Raw genomic sequence first — 17942 nt, 5'->3', positions numbered from 1 at the left:
AATTAATTTTTGTCCCATATTATATCCCACTGTTGGACAAAGGCCTCTCCCGTTCTCTGTCTCTCTCTCTCTCTCTCTCTCTCTCTCTCTATTGCTAATTCCAAATAAAAAACGAACAATAATTGAACGAGTAAAGCATAGGAAAAAATTACTTTTATTTACATACTAATTCGGTACCCTCTTATAAAATATTACAATGAGATAAATGCCAAATTCACCATGTTTTTGAGTTTAATTAATAATGTTACAGTATAAAAAAACAATTAAAAATATGTAATTACATTAAAGCTTTCGTAACATAAAACTATACGAATCCAACCAGCGACCTCGTTAATAAAGTTTTGATTTACTGAAAAAATAACTCTTCATTAATTTAAAATTATGATTATTTTTTTATGTAATGAATAAACTCAAAAACTGGACCGATTTTGATAAAATTTGGCACAGAAAGACGAAACCCGAACGTTTCTTCAGGATACGTCAGTAATATAGGGTGTTTTCAAATGATGACTTTATCCGAGCGAAGACGAGATGGGCGGCTGGTATATAATAATGAGCAATAGGTTATTTTCAAAAAACTACACGTAATTGCAATTTATTACCAAATTTAGAAAATAACAATCATAATTTCGCTTTTTGTCTATCGAAGTCAATCAAAATTGTATACTGTTGCTTCATAAGGTCCAAAGGTATACGGACCTTCTCAAAATAACTACTTTACTAATAGACAATTCTCATAGGACAACTTTCCAAAATAACAATTTTGGGAAGTGGAATTTTTGAAATAAGTAGTCCTATTATCATACCGACACCATAATCAGATCAACTCAATAAGAAAGTTCATAAAATTATTATCAGTAGAAGTATTGCCTTTTATACTTGAAACGTCTATTGACAACTCACATGAAAGTGGACAAGCTTGTTGATGGAAATCCTGTCTCATCTCTTCCTTATTCATCACAACATAATGCCAATAGGATCAGGTCATTCTTGAACAGGAACAAAGAGCTAATCCTAGTCGTGATATACCCACGTCTCTTGCCAAGGCAACAGTAGCATCATTCGACTTGAACGAATGCTATATAAGCAATATGTAAAATAGAATAAGAATATGGTCGATATACATAGTGAAGTCATTTGACGACATGGAGATCTACAAAAAGGGTGTGAAAAGATTCATTCAGGACCAGCCTGTGGCATTTTGCAGGACGTCACGGTTTTGTAAGTTGATAAGTAACCACTTCCCGTCAGGTGTTCGCTTGCTAGCTTGTTTGCTTGCTCAGTATTAGAACAAAAAGAACTGCTTTTAAACCCAGTGCCGGCTGTCGAAAAACATGTTTTTTTTAACACAAGTGTATGTTACATCATTCCAGCTTACCGAGAGATGTTGGATATGGCAGTTTGTTAAATAAGTTGTCAAAGGTCCAAAGCTATATTTTATACATAATTAACTTTTATACTTACGTACCATTACATTAAAATTATTATTAAGTACATAAGTCCTACAAAAAGAAGGAAAGGTACCAAAAGACGACAATCACAGCAGATGGGGATGCTGAAAAACAACAAAATATTAATTAGTTTAAAATATACCTATAAAATTTTATTTAGCAATTACATCTTGGAAGCAGTGGTGGTTAAGTGCTTAAGACCGTCCGCTTGTGATCGAAAGGTCCCAGGTTCGAATGCTGCTCGTGCCTATGAGTTTGTATACCGGTCTGACTCCAGTTTAAACGGTTTAACAGATTTTGGTTTGAAAGAATTGACGTAATCTGCAGTGTTTTCAGCTATGATTCGATGTCGAGGTGGGTCGGTTTTATTTTCACTGTTTTATATAATTTTTAATTGCATGATAAATAGTTGATGCACTTAAATGTAGATAAATGGGTTTTTTCTCCATTGATAAGAACAATGGATGAGAAACTTACCACATTATCACATTTTAGCGACTTTCACATGTTGTCGTCAAAATGTTATTCGCTTTATCAGAAAATCTTTCTATTATACAAATAAAAGCATTTTCTTTTAGTGTATGATATGTCATACGTCCACAGTCAAACACGACTTTTTGAAGTTATAAATATATACCCTATATATCATAGATTGAATATGACTAGAGCAAAGACCGAGAAATCTGTATAGACGAACAAATGTAACCAATATGTAAGGATGAAATGAAATTAACTTTGGACCATATTACCAGCGTTAGTGCATTATTTATATTTTATATCTTATTATTTATATCTCGATGGAAATTAGTAATTAAATCTGATTTCAATATAGTGTGATTTCTGAGGACGTTTTATTATGGTTTTACCCGAGCGAAGTTGTCTTGAATGTTGAACTTCTTACTAGCGTAAGATAGATTTCCATACAACTTTCCGGCCTAATCCACCTAATTTTATACAAAGTGGCAGATTGGACAGGGCACGTGGTGTTTCTCTTATTTGAGCGAAATGGAAGATGTAACGAGGTCAATAGCTTTCTCTGTCTACGGGCTACATAATAAATTTTTTATTTTCCAAACCGAGCTATTCTAATAGTACAGAAATTGAGATGACGCAAACCCGCAAACACCAACGTCTGATCGGTAGGACAAAGGAAGTCGGACCATGTGGCCTGTTGGTTTTATTATGTTGTGGTAACATATTTTTATCAATCACAATCAAGCTTGGAATTAGTAGGTACTCAGAAGCACCTGCTCTTCCATGTCATCTTGTAGTTCTTTTCCCAATCGGTAAACGAGGAACCCTATTTGGAAGTGTTTGGAAACAGCATAATATTTAATTTAATGTTTTATAGCTGTGATCTTACACATATTTACTTATAATTTGTATTATTATAGCCGCTATAACAATAACTATTAAAAAAAAAAAGGGACAACTTTGAAGTTTCTACACAACTACAATACAAGAATTGTGATTGAAAAATAATACAAAATTGATGAAAAGCATATATATTTCATTAAATAAAGTAATAAAACTGTGCTTATCTGATTTTAGCGAATGACTTAGTCAAAATTTGAAGATTATATTATATGTATATATGTATAGTACATAGTAAGTGCAAAATAACCATTACGTATTGTAACATACTGTAATAATTTCGTATTCTTTATGTTCTTATAACTAATATTATAAAAAACAGCAACAAAAAGGAAGCAACCAGAAACACGATCAGATGAAAGAGAGAAATAAAATAAGAAAAGAAAGTTGTTGGTCTTTCAATAAAATAAATAATGTTCCGAGTCTGGACAAGTGATCACGTTCCAACATTCTGAAATAAACAAATTATTAATGAGATTTGTTTACATAATTAAACTTTGCAATTACGAGTCTGTATTGAACAGATTCTATATTATGTATGTGAGAAGCTTCATTCTGCGATTTAAATAACACTTTAAAATTTTAAAATAGTAACAACACAATTTCTAAAACAAATTTCCCAAAGTCAACAGAAATGTCACCAATATTTACATTACAACTTCATTGTAAATAATGATGTATTTTTCTGAACATAATTTCGGATATACCGATGCGGTAAACCGAAAGAGTGAATCTGTAATCATTTTTTCAAAAGTTATTAAATTAAAAAAGATTATTGGAAATACTTATACAATTTATTTTTAACGTATTGTCATTTGTTGCCTTTGGGTGACATGAACGTGGATTTAGTAAGTACATGGATAAAAATAAAACCTGACACGTGTGTTAGAAAACAACACACGCGACAAGAAATACATAACACTCCAATATTTGCAGTTCTTTAAAAAATATATAGAAAAAAGTCCCAAAACTCACAATTAAATGATGCAGTGGGAGGGCCTGCATGATGGAATTCAGCCTTTCTTTCTTAAGGCCTTACCGTAGGCATCTTTGCGCAAGTTCCTACTTGGATGCTATCTATCAACGAAGGAAATCCAAATCTTCGAAGATTTTACGCCATCAGGCTATGGTTTAGCATTATTCGCTTAAGGGCGACTCCAGTTTCCCGCTCGGATTTGAATGTAAGAAGCCAGTGTTTACAGCGGCTAACCTGAAACCAAGCAAATGCTATGATTCGATAAAAAACATAATGTTTTGACCGTTTGCCGTCTCTTTTATTAGGTATATCTTGACTTGATTTTAAAAATTCAGATATCAAACTCAGCGCCATTTTATCAAATATTGGCACAAGAACATCTAAAAATGCTATGGATACATTCTAGTAAATAAATACTTACACACCCAAGGAAATGATTAGTATTATAAATCCCATAATGACGATGATTACACAGCAAGAGCGGAAATCACAGGGAATAAGGGGACTGAAAAATTATACAATTTAAATATAAATTAAACAAAATCTTCGAGTTTCTTTTCTGCTTCTTTTTCGAGGGTCTTCGGCATAAGTACATACTTGTCAGACCATTATTTTACCAGCACATATCCTTTACGTTATCAAGCCAGCATTTCTTAGACACAAATTAAAAATTTATAAACTATTAGACACGTACATTACTCGAATAAGGGTTTACACTTTCTCCCTCTTCTTCGCGTCTTCAGTTCTGGTGTCAGTGTAATAAATAAACCTTAAAGTTTTGAAAAATCTGATCTGGTCCCATCGTCGCCTCGTACTAAATCAACAACGGGATGATAAAAATCTTTGTTCAGAACGATTGCATTTCAAATTTAAAAGTTTGAGCCCAATACGGGTAAATATTTGTACCTACCTGTCATTAGAAATGTTTGTGTGCGGTGCTGAGTGTGTTCCACTGTTACGTGCGTGTGTCCATCGGGTTCGTGATTCATGTTTATTGCTCGGTATGGGTTGTTGAATGTTGTCCATGTGTCCATTTGCACATTACCCTTGTCACTTCTAATCTTGGTACGATGTTGATGCTGCGTCACTTCATAAAAAAATACAATTATCTAAATGTCATGACGACATGTTAATAAGTTGTGGAAAGGTGTTATATAATTTATTATTAGCTGTTGCCCGCGGTTCCACCCGCAAAAAGTAGCCTATGAGAATCTCCAGCTCTCCAAATCACTGCAATGAATTGCTCCGTTTAGACGTGAAAGACGGACAAACAAAAACACTTTCACATTTATGATATTAGTATAGATTGACCTTACAATTAAAGAAAAGATGATTATTGGTATTCTGAAATCGTTTTTCTTCTAGCATATTAAATAATATATCAAAATACTATAGGTATCAATGATCTGTCACTTTATGTATTGACATTTTTGTTTATGCCATTCAAATTGTTTTTGAAGCTAAGATCATATATAATTCTATCCATATTTTCGATATATCTATACTTCTATACTATTATTATAAAGAGGTAAGCGTTTGTGAGTTTGTATGTTTGAGGCGGGTAATCTCCGAAACTACTTAACCGATTTCAAAAATTCTTTCACCATTAGAAAGGTACATTGTCCAAGATTGCTATGGGCTATATTTTATCTCAAAATTCCTACGGATTCGCAGCCTCGGGTAACATCTAGTCCTATATAAAATAACGTGAAAAAAAAACAGATTCATATCTTTGAATGTACTTAAGTAATTCCACGGAATTAGTAGGAGTACCTACTAATTCCATGAGTACCTAATTCATCAAACGTAAATTTGTGTTACTGATTTCTATAAAATTTGATCTTATCTTAGAATTTTTTATGAAAATAATACGCTGTCGAATTATTTAGATCGACACGAAGAACAATGAACAAGATGTACAGGGTGGTCAAATAACAGGTATACACTTTAGTTTTGTAATTTTATTCCATGAAATATAAAATATATCAAGTATTCCTTGTTAAATATAGTGTTTAAATATCTGAAAATTGTTAATTTACTTATAGTTTGCATTTTGCGATTTCACAAAGGAATCAAAACCTACAGGGTACTTCCCGATGACCTAGAATCATGAAATTTGGGATAAAGTAAGGTCATTCTATGCTGATATAGTAAAAAATTCATAAATTGGTAATTTATCACAAATCACAGAACACACATCACAGAAAAAATGTTATATTTGTAATTACAAGTTACGTACCAAATAAATGCATACGCCCGCGAATCTTAAAAATTTTGTACGGAACCCTCGGTGCGCGAGACTAACGCGCACTTGACCGGTTTTTTTATTTATTCATTTTATGTACATATTTTATAAGCATGTACACATTAACCCAGCGTGAGTGTTGAAACTTTATGTAAAATAAGTTGTTAATGAAAACAACGAATCACTACATAGTCGCTTCTTGCGGTTTGTCTGTGCCCCTATGTACGCTTAGGTCTTTAAAGCTATGCAACAGGTTTAGATGTGGTTTATTTTAGTATATAGTGTAATTCCTGAGGTATAGGTGTATAATTTATATTATTTTTATGAGCGAAGTCGAGACGGGCCGCTAATAAATATTAAATTATAAAACGCTTGATGACAATATCAGTTATATTAGAAAAATAAACGATTTGAACTAAAATCTGAGTTAATATTAATCTCAAAGTTTATATTTAAAGCATTATAAAAAATACATTAATATTTTACATATATAAATTATGCACTTATATTATGAAATATTACAATGAGGTAAATCAGAGAAAATCTACGATAAAAACATTTTTCATATATAAAAAATATCATATACTTAAGTAGATTTCCTGTTTGATCTTATGCTTATAATAAGTATGTAAAAATACTTCAAGTAAGGCTACGTTACTTAAATCATTTTTATTACTAATGTGCGTACGTTAAGTCGGGTCTCCATTGAAAACATTCAACAAAACACATACACAACGTAATGTTTTTAGAACAGATAATATTTTTTTAGCAAACCAAATAGCTAATGATATGTAAGATTAAATGTGTAGAGAAAAAATATTTTTGTGAAGATGATTATTTTGAATGTTTACATAGTTTTGTTGATTGTGTAGGCGAAACAAACGCTGTAGACCTTTAAAGGCCGGTGCAGACTAACTACGTATGTGTGCGTGTATGATACACATGTACCGAACGCGTAGTGTATGCATCCAATGTATGTGCATTGGTTGCATCTACGCAGCCATCTACAACTCCGTATAACAAAGATTTTTGGACACCGACCTTAATAGTAATTAAAAAATTAAAACTATGTACTACTAAAATGTTTCAGTCCTGCACCAGTGACTTCGCTCATGAAGGTGGCTGTAGTGGTTTCTGAAATCGAAAAATGAAATATAAGATACACATATAAGTAAAACAGGCAAGTAGCTATATACGAGTATATCATGCTGGTAGCTGGAATGTGCAACGTGTTACATGCCAGTTACTTGCATAATGCATGCAGGGATACGTGCCGGTAGCTATCATGCAAGTGTGCAAGCTACTTTCTCATGTAAGAGTTTTTCCGGTTGTCTCCACAGCCGTTGAGCCCAGGGTCTGCTTTCCTACTTTTTCGCCTCCACTTCGCGTGGTCGTCGGCATCCCAAGATGTCAGTCCATTGGCTCGAAAATGTTCAAGCTACTGTCATATTGTATTTCAAAACAAGCCGTTTTGTTTGCCATGTCAAGTCAACACAACAAATAATTTACTGCTCAATAAAAATTAATGTCTGACTAGTTAAATCAATGTAGCTAATGGTATATACTAACATATACAAGGTATATACTAAATCGTGTATATGTGTATATATCGTGTGTAATGGTATATTATGGTATGAAAAATAACCACAAAAAAGGAAGGACAAGAATGTCTCTTTGCGTTTGCTATTTTTCTGAGTATAGGCTACTTTATTTAGGTTAAGAGTTTTTTATGCTACGTATTTTGATGTATCATCTTAGTACGTTAAGTTCTCTTACCGTTGTTGTCGTTATCTGTATCAGAATTATTCCACAGGACATTGGTGGCCCACAGAATGAGCAGAACCACTGCCACAAAAAATAGCAGTGATAGAATGAAGCTGATGACTTTGCTTATCAAACTGCATACACAACTGAAAAAGGAAAATGTCGCTTAGACACTAGATTTATAAAAAATATTATGTTAACTTTATCGTATATTATAAATGTCAAAGTTTGTGCGAAAGTTAGTATATAGGTTTGTTACTCTTTCACCCAAAATCTACTGGGCGGATTGTTATGAAATTTGGTACACGGATAGAATACGAGTATAACCTGGAATAACACGTAGAATCGTTTTTATACCGAAATACCCACGGGAGCGAAGCACCGGGGCATAGCTAGTGATTAGTAAATGTAAATGATATATTCGAAAGTAAGTTTTGGTTGTACCTTCTCGTCTGACTAAATGGCCTAACTTTGTTTCTTTCAAGTAGAGCTAGAAGCTTCTTATTAAATATTTTAGTGGACAGAATAATATTTTTATTACGGAAAATATAGCTTCGTACGATTCCTTCTTCTACTTCAGTCAGATATCCTATGATTTATAAAAGTCGCAGTATACCAAATTTCATCGTAATCCTTTAAATAGCTTTATAGATATTGAGTAACAAACACCCTAAGCTGTCATAAGTATACTCACTCACACACATCTATAAATTATATAAATTCTTAACTTATATAAATTCATGTCAGTCAGGTCAATCCTTGTTATAAGCTAACCAATATTTCAAGCGCAAACAAATCATTTAGACGAGTTGGTATGTGTTAAGAAGTGACATAGTTTTATTATGCAATACTAGATATAAATCGGCTGGTTTATTTTCCGCTCATGGTCATGCAACAGTCAGCCTTCATTACTGGTAAAAAAATAATTGGATGGATTAATAAAAGTTTTTCGTCTGTTTGTACAAATGGACAGTCCTATGATGGTAATGCTTAATTGCTTAAATGTTTTTTGGATTACAATATTTCTGTAGCTAATTTTTGCGTGTGAACTATTGCGTAAAGGGGAGGATCCAAATAAAACTATTTTATTTTACCGGATGTAAATATGAAAGATAACTAGGTACTTATATGAAGGCGTTAAAGAATCTTATCTATTACCGGGCAATGATATCTGGTATCGATAAAAGTTTTTGGCGATAAGTATATTCTTTATTTGTTGAATAGGTAGGTATGCAATAATAAACTTATTTTATTTGTTGAACAATTATAATTAGGTGGACTTAATGCTATCTCAGGCATTTTTTGCCGGTTAACCTAAGGACTAAACGGAAGACGGCAAAAAGGGTGGTGCTATAGAAATAGAGAACATTATAAATACTAGTAAATTTGCACGAATGTATATATTATGAGAGTATTTTTCCAAAAAAATAATTGCTCATTAAGTTCAGTAGTATTTTATATGTAACCAAGGTTACAATAAATGTGGCATGTCGACATTTACGTGAATGACTCATGTGTGAATGATCAATATTTCTTTTTAAGCTTTCCTATTGAACCGTTCAGTCAGGCGTTCATGACAGTTTGTTAGCATAATAATATTCTATTTATATGAAACATGCAGAGTCCTCAAAAAATACACCGATTGAAAGGAACTCGTTAGTGTCACAAAATATTGTGATGCGATTTTCTCGTATCCCTTTCTCTGAACAGGGTTTTTTTAAAACATCTACTATGTTATATTGCACTTTCGATATATAGGTATCATAAAAAAATTACGATTATCACTTGATAGAGTCACATCAATTAAAAATCCCATTTCTTTGCTACAAACTGATTTAATATTAGCACTTACCACATTTTGTTGTTTATTAATAATCCAACAAAAACTAAAACGCTGTGTGTTTTTGCTAAACACGAAATCAGTACTGAGTTAGCTTTGCTTACGTGGGTGTATTTAGCTAAATTGGCTTATGTCGCCCTTATCTGCTTATCGTAAATTGTCAAACGTGATCGATACTAAGAATTATTGGAGTTTTTATCATTAAACTATTGTAATTATGTACTTATGCAAAATGTTATCTGTAGAGATTGTTATGGTAAAATTAATAATTATAATTTTTACGTACTAGACTAGATGAGTTGAAATTTAAACAGAACTTAAAATTGTAAATAAAATCACGAAAATAAATTTCAGATTAAATAAATTCACACAAAACACACTTGTAGCAAGTCAACCGGGCACGTATTCGTTTCCTTCTAATGCTTAGAATCATTCGCAATCAAAAGATAATCTATTTCTCAGATAAAGTACTTGATAAGAAAGATTCAAGACATATGGACAAGTCACACAGATTGTGTAAGTTCGAGACTTGTGTTATGAAATACTAACTGAACGATTTTAATAATAGAACTATACATACGTATGTATAAATAAACATCCAACCAACCAAAACCAATCTGCCTGATAAATATAATTTTTCCATATACACCTGGCCGGGGATCAATCCTGGGACTTCCAGTGTTCCAGTCTAGCATGATGATAGACTACCGAGGTCATTCATGTCATTGTTTTTTCTAAATAACAATTTTGGATGTTGTCAAAAACGACATGCGGCCGAAAGCCATAAGAAAATGTATGAGAGAGTTTCTACAATTTATTACTGAAGAAGTAATTAGGAATGCACTCAAAGTCCTATGTATATTAGGTACATAGCAAGATAAAATTAATTAAGGGAATTATAATATACTGACATGAGTTATCGTGATTTATAATTGTATTAAAATAAAACCAGACAATTTGTGATAAGTTATGTTGCCAAAACACAATATGCTATGTTTTTGAGTACAATATTGTACAACCTTTTTTATATCGCTTATTCATATATTTATTTATGATTTGTAAATGTAAGGTAGGTACGTATATTTAGTCTTAAAACTATTTACAAAACCTATCTAGGAATTGTGAATTATAATTATTATTTTAAAATATACGTATATATAGTGAGCGAACGAGCATGCGGATTGACTGATGGTAAGCAAACACCGATGACGCGCTCCACAATAACTTCTATAACTGCTTTAATTTCATTTGTATATCGGAGTTACGTTGTATAATGTATTATCTGATATTACTGTTATCTACTGTTTAACATCAACCGAGGTAAACATATTGTGTATATGTTTACTCTGCTATCACAGGAACATTAATATGCAATTATTCAATTTGCCCAAATTACACAGGTCAAATATTTGTCGCTGATTAGCAAACAATCTGAACAGTTACATTGTGCGACGTTATATATGAAATTTCCTCATGTTATTGTAACAATCATCTATAGGAATAGACATATAACTAAATGCTTGAGATGTTTTTCTTATACCAGTAATAATTAATCATTCATTCATTTATAGACCATTTGGAAAAACTGCATTTTAAATAATTATAATGAACTCCACATCACTCTCTTAGGTAACTGGTAGAAAAAGGCTTTAAGTCCGCCTTTTACAATTATTTTGTAAGAAAGGTACATACATAGATGAAATAATAAAAAAAGTACCTAGTAGTACATTCTAAATATAAATAAATAAATGAGGACAAACCACACATATTGAGCTAGCCCCAAAGTAAGTTCGAGACTTGTGTTATGGGATACTAACTCAATGATACTATATTTTATAACAAATACATATATAGATAAACATCCAAGACCCGGGCCAATCAAAAAAAGATCGTTTTCCATCATGACCCGACCGGGGATCGAACCCGGGACCTCTCGGTTCAGTGGCAAGAACTTTACCACTGCGCCACCGAGGTCGTCAAATTCAAATTCTCTTTTATTTATGTCATTACATAAATAAAAGAGAATGTACTACTAGGTACTTTTTTTATTATTTCATCTATTCATGTATACACACTACAATGACTACACTACAATGACACACTACACTACAATGACTCAACTTGTGTATTTCCGATTTCATTATCGGCTGTGGCTTCCCAAAACCTGTTTGAAGATTCGGCTTTGCTTTTAAAATAGGCCGCTGCTTAATGACAACTCTCTTTAGGAAAGCTGATGTCACCTATCAGTTATTAGTTGTCTCCTCATACGACATCAAAACGGAGGATTGTTTCAAACACAATTTGACTCTCGTATTTATTAGCGCTAAGGCAATCGAACCATTTGTGGCGACTAATCATTTTAACAGTTATGTCCCGGGCGGAAATCGTTTACAACCAAGTTGTTAATATTCCTCCCTTGGGTTTCTAGGGTCGTCTCTTTCTAGGCTTTTACTTCTCTAATCTCCTTCTATATCCGTTGGATAAGTAGATAATGTAACTAGCATATACCTACTTAGTGTAGCTAAAACCAATATCACTCTGCAATAACTCAATTCTCGTACCTAATTTGATATTGAAGCACAAAGCCGATACAAGGCAACACATAAATACAGCTTAGCTGGCTTATAACTTAGTAGTTACGACAGTATGATTCTAGAGCCAGACGGATGGCCACAACTTGATACAAAGTTAACAACTTAAATTATCTTGTTAAATTTAACAAGAATTTATGCTTCAATGTCAAATCTTATCCTGATCTTAATTCTAACTAATATTATAACAGTGAAAATCTTTTTTATAAAATAAAATTATCGTGATCCTAGGATGTAGAAGCATTTCGATAGCTTTATTAATCAAAGTGTTCGTCTCAGGGTACATAGTAAGTAATTGTGTTTTGCCTTTCGTAATCTTAAAATCGAATGCAGACACAAATAAAATAGGTAAACGATATAGAGTAACTAAATAAGAACATTTTCTAACCACAGAAGCAGAAAAAAACATTTAAATATGATGCAGCCTCATCTGCGCAAACCGCTGGTGCCTATAGTCTTGGCTTCGAAATAAAAAAGTTTAGTATATTTTTTTAACTTTTTCCATCAAGGCGCGTTGGGAGGAGCGGTCGCGTGCGAATGAGCAATTTCCTTCGACCGCGCCGATTTCGATCTCGCTTCCCGTCTGGCCAGCGATTTTAAAATTTATAGAATCGCTTTACACGGAATTGAAAATAAGAACAATGTAAGTATGCAAGGGATGAAGCGATTTATCTTTCGGTGCGAATATTTTGAAGTTGGATACGTAAATTTGAACATAGATATAATATCGGCCCAACTTATCGACAGCTTAATGTATAAATTAAGCTGCCGATAAGTTGGGGCTGAAACTAACCAAACAAATCGCCAAAACAGCAGTGCTTGCATTGATGAGTTTCATTTTAATTATATTTTCATATAAAAAGTTTTCCTAAAAAAGGAAAAATATAGTATCCTGAATGTATATGAAGGTCTACAAAAGTCTATAAATCAGTGAGTGATTACAGATCGACCCCGCAAGTCTCATCGCGAACAATGCGCCGGTGGAATAACGAACTCAATTGTGTTAAGTCAGTTGGTTTTGTTGCAGTCACAGAATGTGGAAAATGCAGATGGATTTATTTTTTATCTCACTTTAATTATTGTTGGTACTATTAACTTCTCTCTCATTTGATCGCATTCCACAGGCATAAAACGTTTGAGTTTAGAGCCTACTTTCTTACTTAAGTGCCGACCTAATGGTCTTCGACATCATTAATTGTCAGACCATTGGTACGCATAATAATATCTTCTGGGCAACGTCAGGCCGGTCTCAACTCCTTCCCAACCATCGCTATTTAATTGGATCGCTAACGAATTTAAGCTTCAAAGAATAATGCAGAAGGAAAAAGATATGTTTTAGTTTTCGCCAGCATGACTTTGCTTTCTATTTTATACTTGACTAGCGGCCTGTACCGGTTTTGCTCGGGTAAAATTTTTATAAATTATACAACTAAACTTTCCTCACAATGGTGAAACCGTATGAAATCTGTGTAATAGTTTTTGAGTTCATAGCGGACAGACAGACGCGACACAGGAATTTGTTTTATAATATGTAAGGATAGTAGGATAGCAGGAACCAGTACGTTAAGTTATTGTTGTGCTTTTCCTTGTTAGTTGTGGTATTACGTATCTAAAATTGTTTTACGTGTTTTGTAACAAATTGTATTAAGTGACACACCTGTACCCAATGTATTTTTTCTGCATCTGAAACGCTTCAATGCTTCTCGGCTTATTGAATGATAAATTGTTCTTCATTCTGTCTCCATTCCTACTAATGACGAGGAAGTCGGTGAAAACAATACCGACTCTTGAATACCAAATTATAAAATATGTATTTAAAATGCGACTGATTGGATTGCATTTGAATAACGATTTAAATATATTTTTAGCATTTCTTAGTACGCGAAGAACCTTATAGTTATACTAAGGCCCGCACGGCTTCTCGGTCTCCGTCTTATGTATGTGAATAATTGATATATTTACAAAAATGGAGTAAAAATATATCGAAATAATGAATACGAAGCTACATTTGGCGTCGATAACACATAATAACTTATCGTTCTATGAGTCGTTTATTACGATAATGGCAATCTTCATGACGCATCGATGACTTACCACTAAGCTATTGTAAATAAAACCATAAACCCACTTATTTAGACAAATTAATTTCAAAGTTTTGGTGTACCAGGAACAAGCCGTAAATTTTATGATGTTATTCATTTTAGACCATGGTGTCTGTCATCAGGGCAGTGGGCAATTAGTGTGATGACTAAGTGATACCTTTAGCAGCTTTTAGGCAACAATATCATTGCCAAAGAAAATTGACGTCAACAGGCGGCTGGTCGTAAATTCACAGGCGAATCTTCGAGATAAATAAGGTTTATTTTGTACATTGACTCAGGGCCATCGCGACATCACAAAATTGCACCCGAAAAACACGAATAAAAAAATATACTCTTGCTTTTAGTAACTTTGACTCTGATTTTATGTCTTGTCTATGACACGCCAACTCTCTGTTGGAATACTGTTGTTACCTATCGACTGTAAATGTTATTTATCACTTAGTTACATCGTATGACATCCACGGTACATAGTGCTTCTATTCTAGCGGGAAGCTAGCAGATCATTCTTCTTTCTTCAATTCCGCAATTCGTAAATATTTCTACTATAAAGTTTCTGTCATAAAACTGTCCTTGCCTATCCAATACTGCAAATTAAATCCACTTGCAAAGTTTCGAAATTTCATCAGTTTGGAAATGAAGATAAAACCTCTCCACGGGTCACAAGTTGGATTCAGAAAACTTCCAACTTGTACAGATCGAACGGTCCTTGATTGCACTCCATCTTGAAAATTTTCAGGAAATACTTTATATACCTCCAGTGAAAGTTCCAGGGCTTGGGATGGGAATTGAAAAGAAATATCTTTTCAACTTTTCTATTGCGAAATTTCTAGAAGTTTCATATTGAACACTGCAACTTTGTTTCGATAAGTATCTAAGTATAGTCATTTCAACTGGTTACAGAGGTAAAATGGCGTCAGGTCAGGCACGGGTATACTAATAAAGTTTTTACAGCAATGCAACTATATTATTTATTTTTGGTATCATCTACATAATGCTATGATTTACGGTAATGATGTTTAATTCACGTGATGTACATATTTCTGCTGTCTTCTTCTTATTGTATTAAGAAATAGTTATTAAAAATAAATAATGGTAAAAATATGAATTCGATATATTGTCATACAATGACCGTGATCTTTATTTCAAAGATTCACAATTGGTCACCCATTTGGACAATATTGTCTTATATAAATTTACCCGTGTATTGGTGGACAGAGCCATGAGTGACTCTTCGAAGGTTTACGCTCCACGTTTATTTGTATAGCGAGTTTATTGATGAAACTGAGATTCAGACTGAGATGAAGCTCTTGAATACCTATGTCTCCAACTCAAAATCTAGCATAATCGCGATAAGTTCTGAAACTCAAACACTAAGACGGCATATCACACATCTTGCTCCACGCAGTTCAGACCAGAATTCTGATTCTAATATGTCGTCTGTAACTCGAACTACGAGTCATCTTCTAAGTAGGTATTTGTCTTTGAATGGAGTTAGGCGAACATACTGCTTTAAACTTCACTCCAATTAATATTTGCTAAAGGTACTTTAGTAGTTTGCAAAACTTGGTGCAGTCTCCAAGTTATACAAGGACCGAACCTCATGTCGAGAGTTGAGATCTCTAATTAAATATGTCGTGAGTGTATCAACGGCTTACAACTTGCGAAGTAAGATGTTCGCTACAATTAGATATCTATATAGATGTGACATGGTAGTGAACAGAGTAGAACAGAACATACTCCATCGAAATGAAGATTTAAAAAAAAACTTTTTTATATCATCATCATTTTTCAGATCATTTGTGAAAAAAAAAACTTATATACGGTACTTAGTTTCAAGCAAATAATTTTGATAACTCGATATACCTAAGATAGAACTGAATTGGAAATGCAAGGAAATGCAAAATATTTCATTGCACGATCTGTTTGAAATCAGCTAAGCTCTCTCCATTTATAGATGCGACAGGGTTGGCATTTATGAGAACTATATTCTGTATATAGGTCGTTTTAGGAAAATGCGCAAAGTAAACAAGTATAAATATAGCTTGAAATAAATAACACCACAAAGTTTTACTTTACTTGGTTACTTACTTGGTTTCCGCAACTAACAGAAGGCTTCCGTTTCTTCATATTATTATAACCATAAAAAAAAAATATTTATATTCTTCCCCTTTTTAAAAAGTCAACTGAAACAACTAAGAAACGTAGTCCTATAAAATTCAACAGTATTTATTTATTTAGCTAAATACAACGGTATACAATATGTACCCTTTTAAAGTATTTAGTAAGAAAAAATAGGCTCTTAAAAAATTTTCTTCGAGAAACACAATATTATCATCCTAAACACGTTGTCACATTCGTCAATCTCACAAAACTGCAAACAATTCCTGACAAGCGTCTTCCATCCATCCACAAATACATATACAGTATATTCGTGTGGAGAAATTTACTGGATGTTGCAGTCCAGCATCGGGTCACCAGTAGAAAGAGATAAAAAAAACAAACTGTTGAATATTGCAGTCGATCAAAAGTGCCAGCCCTGTCTAGTAACCTCGCTCCGTCGTCCGGCGGAAATGGTCCGGCGACGGAAGCCTCTCCGCTTAGCCGCGATAGCTTGCAAACTGAGCAATAGGTTTCTAGACTCATTTACGTTATATATATATATAGGTACTAGCTTTTGCCCGCGGCTTCGCACGCGTGAATTTCAGTTCTTAAAAGGAATCGAAGCAAAATTTCAGTTGTTCTTTTATCGCGTATTCTAAGACTGGTAAAATGTATATATTAGTATGTTCAAATTCGTATTTTTGTCATCCCGTTACGATATATAGGTATTAAATTATTAGCTGTTGAAAGTTTAGTGTTTGCATTTGGACTCGTCTCTCTTCGATATGCCTTCCAAGACATTTCGTGTCGAGCCAAAGGACTCAACCTTAGCTCAACCTCTGGGTTATGTTCCTGGTGGCCGGCACCCTCACCGGACCAGATACTTTTCCCATGCTAAATACTTTTATAACTTTTATTCTTTATTTCTTCTTTTAACTCACGCAACGGATTTTGATGCAATTTTTATTTTTATTTAGAGAGTTTATTAACGAAGGTTTATACGCACAAAACAGCTTATAAGATACCGGGCCGGGTCATTAGTATAATATAAATCGAATTAAAAAAAATATTTTTATCTTTTTAATACAACCATAAGTGGCAGCCCTATCATAACTTCGGTCGTTCGGCGGAAACGGTCCGTCGTCCACGTCTCTTTTTAGCGCGATATCTCGCAATTGTACCAACAATATTATCGCTTATCTCTGAGATATCGCGGAATTGCACTATTGATTAGAACTGTGTAATAGCACAGTATCATTATACTGTGCTATAGTACTCTTCATTAAGAGTACTTTATACAGTAAGGACACTCTCCGCCTCCCGAAAGGATTTCATCCTTCAGTTCAGATCAGAAAATTCAGTCACTGAGAACACGATGAAAAGTATAATAGCAGTTTTTGCCTTTTGAAAATATTATTTAATTTTAAAAATAACATGAAAAAGTGTCTGTAAATATCTCACTTCAGAATCAATATTTTGACTTTACTATCACAACATAG

The 17942-nt window shown here is 33.3% G+C and overlaps 2 long non-coding RNA genes across 6 annotated transcripts; both read right to left on the bottom strand.

Annotated features, from left to right (window-relative positions):
- Positions 1 to 136: 136 nt before the first annotated feature.
- Positions 137 to 2059, bottom strand: LOC128672404 (uncharacterized). Of its 3 annotated transcripts, XR_008404958.1 has the most exons (4): positions 1929 to 2059; positions 1469 to 1555; positions 904 to 1078; positions 137 to 349 (listed from the first exon to the last, which is right to left on the bottom strand). It is a non-coding gene; the product is annotated as an uncharacterized LOC128672404 (long non-coding RNA). The 3 variants fall into 3 exon arrangements; XR_008404959.1 differs by having other exon boundaries at positions 137 to 1322; XR_008404957.1 differs by having other exon boundaries at positions 137 to 1078.
- Positions 2060 to 2940: 881 nt separating this feature from the next.
- On the bottom strand, positions 2941 to 10049 carry LOC128672548 (uncharacterized). Of its 3 annotated transcripts, none has more exons than XR_008404983.2 (7): positions 9663 to 10049; positions 7823 to 7956; positions 5118 to 7180; positions 4712 to 4888; positions 4223 to 4306; positions 3801 to 4035; positions 2941 to 3276 (listed from the first exon to the last, which is right to left on the bottom strand). It is a non-coding gene; the product is annotated as an uncharacterized LOC128672548 (long non-coding RNA). The 3 variants fall into 3 exon arrangements; XR_008404984.2 differs by having other exon boundaries at positions 4227 to 4306; XR_008404985.1 differs by lacking the exons at positions 2941 to 3276; positions 3801 to 4035; positions 4223 to 4306 and adding an exon at positions 4601 to 4615 and having other exon boundaries at positions 9663 to 10047.
- Between the last annotated feature and the right edge of the window lie 7893 nt (positions 10050 to 17942).

This window comes from Plodia interpunctella, chromosome 9 (assembly GCF_027563975.2).
Source record: "Plodia interpunctella isolate USDA-ARS_2022_Savannah chromosome 9, ilPloInte3.2, whole genome shotgun sequence".
NCBI classification, from domain to species: Eukaryota; Metazoa; Arthropoda; class Insecta; order Lepidoptera; family Pyralidae; genus Plodia; species Plodia interpunctella.
Note: the sequence above shows the minus strand (reverse complement) of the source record. Positions and strands in the feature narration are given on the sequence as shown.